The 9,061-nt window shown below is 39.9% G+C and overlaps 1 protein-coding gene across 1 annotated transcript in view; it reads right to left on the bottom strand.

Annotated features, from left to right (window-relative positions):
- The window catches only part of LOC100748872 (rho GTPase-activating protein 100F), a 56,352-nt gene that overhangs the window by 17,775 nt on the left and 29,516 nt on the right, over positions 1-9,061 (bottom strand). The gene's annotated exons all lie outside the window — the stretch shown is intronic.

The following is a 9,061-nucleotide window of genomic DNA, read 5'->3' as shown; positions in this document are numbered from 1 at the left end:
TGGCGGGAAGGAGCGCTCAGGAGCGTACGAGGCCGCGCCTGCGCCCCCATGGTCACCACGACACCGGGAAATGGAGTGTGGGTGAGTATCGACCCGATGTGACGTCACCGTAGCCCACCACCATCCTCGACCAAACCTCCCACCCCTGTCTTAACTTACTCTGTCTCTCGCGGTGATTCTCGGTTACGCTGCCGCCCCTCGTTTGTTCCACTCGTTTTATCTCTGTCTATACGTTATAGCTGTCTCGCTCCACCGGCTGCCGGGTTTCTCTGGCTACGTCTACGCGTTCTGCCAGCTCTGTGCACCTCTCTGTGCCGTTTGATTTCTGCTATGCTCTCTCTCTCCTTCTCTCTCTCTCTCTCTCCTTCTGTGCAGGTTTTTCTTTGAATCGGGATGTGCTTCTTCTTACCGCGACTTTTTTGTTGTCGCTGATTGTTGAGTTTCTTCGATGTGGTGTATCTGGTTTTTAGGTTAGGTTCCACTTGGTTTCTTTGAGATTTTGTTAGGTTCGTTTGCTTTTTCATTTATTACAAGGCTATTGATGAGTGCATTGAGGAGTTTGTGAGATCGAACAGGAATTAAGAAGGATTAAGATTTAGTGTAATATATTAAGGGTTGAAGGGTAATGTTTCTTGCAGGGCAAAATGGGAATAATTATCGAACAGTTATCGAGGGATATCAAGAAACATATATTGGGATCGTTGTGAGATTCTAATCACCTTCGACTACTAAGAACACGTATCTAATGTGACCAAAGACTAATTCTTTTTCACAATATTACGAAAGGATTCCTTGTACTATGTGATGCAAAATTGAACAGAATCTTGGAGAATCTCGTGCAGAACAGATTTCTTGCTAATCTGAGAACCTGTTTCTCACCAGCATCTCCTTTCGTCTTGCAGCTCGCCTGATCCAACCTAGACTCTATCAGCTCTTCTTCATCATCCAGAACTATCAATACTCCTTTGTGTTTGGTCCTTTCTCCTCCTCTTCATTTCTCACGATTTACAACCATGTTCCTTCTTCCATCTTTCATACTCGCCTCAGAGAACAGATCCTCGTCATTGATCTTCCCATTATTTTTACTTCGACCCATTTTACCCTGCTTCGAGGATATTCATTTATCCGGCTTTTATTTCGCGATGCAGCCCGTTCTTCTCTAATTGCATCCAACTCGCCGCGTCTCTTGACATCTTTCTACCATTCCCAACAATTCGTTTTATCCACCAGACACGCACACAGAACGGTTGTACAGTTCCCGATCCCCTGTGTGCTTCTTCCTTTATGTAAGCCATAAACGCTTTTCTCTGTCTGCATTGCTATTCTTTCCAACTTTCCTCACCGCAAATCCTGCCTCTTCTCTGGCTGTAAGTTGCTTATTCCTTCAACTGCTGATTAGTTGCAGCGCTGTTTGACTTTACAGAGAAATGGTCCAATCCTAGTTCCTCTGTCTGCCAACTTAACGACACACAAACGTTATTATTTGAATGTTGTCGTGGATCCTTTGTCTCTGGTGTTATTTGTAATCTGCTTGTTTAATTAGGGGAATTTATAATGTCACAAGTTAGGCAGGTCCTTATTTTAGGATCTTAGTCTAAAGCCGAAAAATTTTGTTATAACGATATACTGGTTTTGGTATAGTAATCTTTGCTATGGTAATCTGTAAAATGGAACACAATTAAGGTAATGCTGGTATCTTTATAGCTTTTAAAAATTTGGTTGATAAATTTGTAAGTCAGGTCCTTCCTTCATTTAATTTCTGTAAAAGTTGAGAATAAAAGATCATTTATAAAAAAACATATTGCCATATGTTCATTCATACCCTTTGCTACAACTTCTTTTCATCATCTTATCATGTGCAGAATCTTGGCTCTTTCTACCTTGGTTCCGCTCATAATTTTCCATTTCCTTCGTCCAGCCAGCTCTAATCTCCGATTTCTCCACCTAACCAACCCTAATTCTCACTGTCTTCATCCTGTTTCTCCACGTATTTATCTCTCACGTGGCTCCTTGTCCCTCTATCTGGCTTCTCCTCCGTTCTTTCTCCATCGAGCAACTCCTACAGGGTTCGACAACCCCCTCCACTATAAAATCTCGTCGTCTCTCGCCTCTGGCGAGGAGGTGCAATGGCTCGTACCCGTCTGCACGTAGTAATGTTACCCGTGACGGAGGTGCTGATGGTGGTAACGGTGGTGTTAATGGTGGCTGCGCTTCCAAGCTGCAGGAAGAATGCCTGTAATGGCGCTAGGGGACCTCACGTTAATGTTTCGCTTCTCTGATTGCAACCGTGTCCCTTTCACGAATTCTGCATTCATTGGTAAGGTTAATCGTCTAAGGTCCTAGGTTCTTGCTTCTTGTGACAGATCTATTTTGTTTTCTGTGGAATTATTTTGGAGTGGAATTTGGAGGTTAGGTTTGGGAAATTCGCGTATGAATGCGAGAATAGATTTATTTATGCTATTGATGATGTGTGCAGAAGCAAAGCTCTGTATTTGGAAGATTTTTCTTCTAGTAGCAAATTCTTTTGAAAGCACGACTACTGATGCATAGTAAAATATAACCATTTGTTATCACAGTATACAGTAGAAAATACTCGTTTATCGTTAGATATACAAGAGAATATGCTCATAACGCTTACGTATGGGTACACAGATGCACGGTGGAATATACTCGTACATCTTTAGAACCATAGTGGAAAATACTCGTTTGTTATCAGACACACAGTTGGATATACTCGTAAAGCATAAGCGTGTGCCTTGAAACACACAGTAGAAGACACTATACGTCGTCAGACGCACAGTGGAGTATACTAGTAAGGCATAGGCGTGTGCCTTGAAACAGACAGTAGAAGACACTATACGTCGTCAGACGCACAGTGGAATATACTCGTGAGACATAGACGTGTGCCTTGAAACACACAGTAGAAGACACTATACGTCGTTAGACGCACAGTGGAACATACGCGTGACGCATATGCGTGCGTCACTGAGTACAAACGTATTAATAAAGGGTATTACAACCTCGAACTTTGCTCTTTTTTTAATCAGTGAATATTAAACTATGAAGTTAAGAATAGAATGCTAATGAGGGAATTTTACAAAATTCCTCTTCCATAGATTACGAGTAGATACTAGTGAATTTCAGGATAATTATTTGTATCGAAATATGAATATTCACATATTTCAACAAAGTGTTTTCGAAATCACGCGGAACTGGATTTTGGGTCAGATACAAATCGAGGTCGAGCGAACACTCTGGAAAGCAATTCTCTTCCATATACAAACTCTGGGAACCAATTATTTTCTCATTATCCTTGCTCCTGGCAACCCGTGACGCAGCCAGAACAAAAATGTTGTCATTTCCTAAAATAAAACGATGAAAATAAAACTTCTATTATAGTTCATTCAGAAATTACTATATCTTCTCTTATATTTATGGGATCAGAGTCACCGAAGTTTATTTACGAGTTTGTGTCATTAAATTCGTCAAACAGAATCAATAAATACTAAAATTCATTTAGAAATCATTGTACCAAAAGTGTCACTCAGAAATCACTATATCTTCCATAAGATCGCGTTCAACAACCTGGTGAATTGTCTTAGAGGCAGCCATTAATTTTTTTCAGTTTGTACCGAACAAGCACCGTGTTTGGAAAATATAATTTCCTCTCATTTTCCAGCCGTCATAAAAACCAACGTCTTTTTTTCTTTCCGAACGAAAATACAGGTCATCAAGGTCTTTTATTCTCTGTGTATTAGGCAAATTATTTCACGAGGAATTAATTTGAATGGGAGGTGGAGAAGGGAGGTTGGGCACTTTTTCTTCGGCGTGGCTGGTATTAGAGCGTGGCGTTTCATTGAGTTTCGAACGAAATTGTTGGCGCAGGCGTGACGACCTTTCCACAGGAACGGCCGGATTTTACGTGTCCTGGGCTGTGTGTCCACGCCTCCGCCTCGTGGATCCTCGTTTTATCGTTGTTTCAGCGTTTTAACGCGATTAACCGCGGTCCCGGTATCGAGAACCCTGTTGGATCGCTTCGCTGATCGCGACTGATTTTTCAATCTTTCATCGTCTCTTCATTCTATGTAACAAATCACGAAGCAACTAAGCTTAATACTGCTTTTCGACCTAACTTACACTGACCCCTCTTCATTTGGATTAGGTTAGGTTAGATTAGGTTTCGCAAGGGGACTCGCTATAGAAGAAAATTTGAAACTAGTACCATATATTACTGACAAAAGTAGATGTGAGAGTTTAACGGACTCTTCATTTACTTTGCGTCTGAGTTAGGTTTAGTTTCGGTTAGATTTATCAAGGGGATTCACCTTAAAGAACAATTCTTGGAAATAGTGTCATGGAACAATAGTTTAATAGATGTTTCACTTACTTCAGATTTGGGATAGATTAAGTTCCGTAAAAGAAAATCTTTCAACACAATGTCACTATAACATTACTTAGGAGTAGTCTAACATCTCACTTTCTTTAAGTTAGGTTAGGTTTCGCCTAGAAGGAAAATCCTTTAATATTGTATCATATATTATTGGTAAAAGCATATTCAAATATTCAAAAATAATGTGAAAAATTCTTCACCAAATTTAATCAAAGTATTAATAAATTTAATATGATCGAGAAAAGCAAAAGAGAAAAAGCTGAAAGAGGAGATTTATAAATCATTTTGGTTTCGCTAATCGTTCACAGGAGCAGCGCAGTTTTAACGCAGCGTGAAGCGTTAAATGAATTACTTTCAAAGCTTCAAGTGGCTATTTCGTGGCTGACGGAGTATGGAGAAGTGGGCAGCTCTGGGGTAGAGAAAGAAAGAGATTCGATGAAGGGTTGAAAAACGTGGAAGGAGGGCAGGGGGTTAGTCTAACGTCGAAACGTGTCCCGCTGGGCTGGATTCAAGGCGGCCGATTTACCGCGGTTCTGTTTCAATTTGGCACCGCTCCATTGGCTCTCTCTCGTTCAAATCAACCCCAATGGAGAATAAAATGAAACGAGAACATCGATACCAAAAATTACTTGAAAACTCCTTGATATGAACGTAAGTACCTGCTCTGACTAATACTATTGTTATTAATGCGAGGCTCAGTCCAATACAAAATTATCAATCCTGAATCTAAATTTGATATAAGCAAATTTTCTAACTATCGTTGATGGAACTGTTATAGTGAAATTTTAAACCAAGATATCATGATAATTTTACCATCAGGTATCACAAATCATTTCCAAATTGATATTTTATTCTCTGTATGTAAGAACCAATCTTCAATATTTCGTAAATCTAACCTCAAATATTAAGTACGGTTTTGTAACACAGGACAGCAATAGCGGTCGACTCTCTAACCTAGAAATGAAGAAACCCTACAAATTTTACGAACCAAACCTCAAACGCCAAACAAACCTTAGTAACATCCAATTTCTAACCTAAAAAACGTACTCATATCAGCCTTTAAAAACCAAAATCAAGAAATCGGTCCTTTTTGCTCGATTAGATCAAACGATGAAAAACGATGGTGCAGTATGAAGATAGGTTGACCACGACAAAATATAGAAAATGTGGAAGGATGGTTGAAGGGTGCAGTGGGTACAGGGAGGGAGGTAGCGTAAAGGTGGTACAGCGTAAAGCTACGCTGCTGCGCGTAGTAGCCCGGAAGTATCAGTAGTAAAACGTAGTAGTAAGTAGTAACGGCGGGTACGCAGGCGTACGCACGTTCGGCATCGTTCGGGGTCGAAAAAATGTACGGCGGTGGGAGAGATTCGAGGACGAAAGGGAACGAGAAGGAGGATCGCTTGTGGTCCACTGGAAGGAGATGTAGTGATAGTGGTGGGGATAGGTTGGGGTTATGGTGGGGAGAGTGGTGCCTGGGTGGTGGGAGAAAGGGGAAGTAGGACGGACAAGGACACCGGAGGAGAGGAATGGGAAGGTTGTGGTGGGATGGCCAGTTGATGAGAAAAGATGTGTAAAAGAAGAAAAAGAGCTCGAAGCGTGCATGGAAGAAGAAAAGATGAAAGACGAGGGGGAAAACTGAGTAAGGATAAATGAAGTATGCTTTGCAAGAGAGCAAACTGTGGAAGCTTAACCCATTAAGGACTTGTGGAATAATGCGTAAATGCTACGTTATTGAAAAAAGAAGATAGAATATATATGTGTTTTATAGAATACTAGATAAATCAGAGGTATGAAAGATGTTTCTATGATTTGAGAAACTAGGTGGTTACGGTGGTATAAATATCTTGACTTATGTATATGGAATTATAAGATATGGATAGACGAAAGTATAGTGAAGAAGGGGATATTAAAAATATTTTTGAAATTATCTTCCATAATCTCAATGATGAAGCAAAAAAATTCAATGAAATAATTTGTCTAACGAAAAAAATAAGGATAAAATTTTGTATTAACGCGATCTGTATTCTTAATGGGTTAAAGAATGGCATATAAGGAGGAGGGGGAGGCGAGAGCATTCTTGGGAAAGAAGAATACCAAATGTTAGACCAGACTGGGCAAGAACAACTGAAGTATACTCAAAAAGGGACGCGAAGTATATAGAGAAAGGACGGATGGTACAAAAATTATTGATGTGTACTTTGAAGGAAGACAAAAGAGATAAAAGAGGATAGGCAAACACGGCAGGGGCAAAGAATTGGAAACGGAAAAATGGAATCCAGATAAAACAATGAAGAAATAAGAAGAAACAAAGTCAGGGTTCAAAGAAGAAACAAGAAACGATCCTACATGTAGGGAAAGGCTTACATGCACTCAATGTGATGTGTAGAACAATCAGAAGAATGTACGTTGGATGCCATCTAAAGAAAGACGCATAGATGGCTAAACTTTAGTTTGGAGTAGATTAACATTAGGTTCACATTTTGCACTTTCCTAGTAGTGAACAAAAGAATCTTAGAAATATATAGGGATGCAGTATTTGATCACCTACGTATCGTTTCAACATCCTATACAACCGAAAAGAGACTACAGAAGAAATTAGATAGTCCAACAACAGGGGATAAGAAAAAGCGATCCAATTTCACGAATATCCAACGTAACGAAACCTATTTCTATACCTTCCAGAACAGAATTTTCCTAACCTATAACTATCTACGAAACCTTCTTCCGCTATTACAAATGTGCCCGAAATACCTACAAAAGTGTTTGACCCTACATCAAAATTTAGTCAGCTACATATTTTCGTAACACCTTATATATGGGAAAAGAAGTTAAATAAGAAACTAGACAATCGAAAGACGGAGAAGGAGGGTAAGAAGAAGAAGAGACAGACAGAGCTACAGGAAAAATTCAGAAACAAAGGCCAGTCTGTACGAGGAGAGGGATGGATCCTGCAATACGATGCTCGGTCAACGCGCCTGCGTCTCACGATCCTGAAGTAGCTCGAACTGAACTGAATTCATCTACTGTGCACTCTCTCTCTCTGCTTCTACACACACGCGCGCACATAAACGCGCACGCGCCTGAACGAAGGTGTGTGGGTGGAGCCACACTCTTCTTTTTCACTCGGTCTCGAACCCTCTCTGTCCGGGTGTTTGACCACATTTCTACAGTGGGTCTCTGTGTGCGCGCGCTATCCCCCTCTGGAGGTCGATGCACGCCAGTGTGCACTCACTATATGTCTACCCGGTCTATGTACATACGGGAGTACGGTGAGAAGTACGTACGCAGCTAAGTACAGGGGGGCGCCTGTAGCCTGTATGTACGCAGCCAAGTACGTACAATACGTGACATATATTGCGCCAATGTACTAGCTTTTTACCAAGTTAATACGGCCTCTAAGCGAGCCGTTGATTGCAACAAAGCTGCGTGTCCAATTTTTTCCCTTTAACGGATTCATCGCGATTCTTCCATCTTTTTCAAGCTACTGAATAACTTGGTACTATTTACTGCCGGATAATTTGTGCTTAGAGCGGTTACAGACTCTTACTAGATCCTAGTTTTTTAGCTTCATTTAGAATTTTAATTTTAGATGCTAGTTTTTGAAAATGGAGGTTCTAACGATAATATTAATAATCCCGATCGTAAATTACTCAGTTTCTTCGTTAATCTTTCGTGTCCTAAATTTATCTGAAAGATTTTTCCTTTGGTAGTACGTTTCTTCAAAGCAAATAGACGTCGCATATATTTGCGTTTCTAGACGTGGATGTGCTGAACCATTGTGTATAGGTTAGGGTCTACATGATTCTTAAAAATGGGAGTCCCAATTGTAAAGGTAATGCGAGCTCGGATGTGGGAAATGGGTAGGAGAGTCACCATAATTCTTTACAACCAATCAAATTCATGAAATAAAAGAAGCATTTGAGGTTTGTATTACTTAATGGTCCTCAGATTTTAATAAACTTGGAGATTGCTTTCTTTGAAGAAGTTATGTTTCAATGAAGTTTTATAAAACTTCCATATACGGTTACCGGTTTAAGTGGAATCTTTCAGCGAAGGACGAATGCAATAAAATTTTCGGCAACTCCTCTTCCACCATTACAATATACACATACACACACACACATACTATTCTATTTATCTTGTTCCACTTTCACCAAGCATCGTACAGTTCCTCTTCAACTAGGTCACTTTTATTGAATTCATAAAATGCTTTTGGGAATTTAATATCGATTCCAACCACTCTCACACGATGTCAGGGATGCAACACTAGAATTAATCCCTTGAACATGCCTGTTCCAATTGATATTCCTTCGATATAGATCAAATGCTTCTACAATACGAAAATCACAGGAATTCACTGTCTGGGAATTGCATTATTTCAGCAGCAAAACACGTGACTAGACATCAATTTTTGCTAAGAGAAAAATGCAATATCTTAATTATTCTATTTTGGGTCGTTTCTACTTAATTTTGAAAGTTCATAACGATTTGCCCCAAATTGATCGTTCAACACTTTTAAATCTGGCACTGCGACATATTTGACATAGCCTTTTTATTATGAAAAGTGACTTATTTCCGTGCAAAATGTCAGGAAACATTAAAAATAGCATAAATGATCGAGAAAAATATCGCGTATTCATCGATTATCGTTCTAGACATGAAACTCTAAAC

This window comes from Bombus impatiens, unplaced genomic scaffold (genome assembly GCF_000188095.3).
Source record: "Bombus impatiens unplaced genomic scaffold, BIMP_2.2 scf_0107, whole genome shotgun sequence".
Classification (NCBI taxonomy): domain Eukaryota; kingdom Metazoa; phylum Arthropoda; class Insecta; order Hymenoptera; family Apidae; genus Bombus; species Bombus impatiens.
Note: the sequence above shows the minus strand (reverse complement) of the source record. Positions and strands in the feature narration are given on the sequence as shown.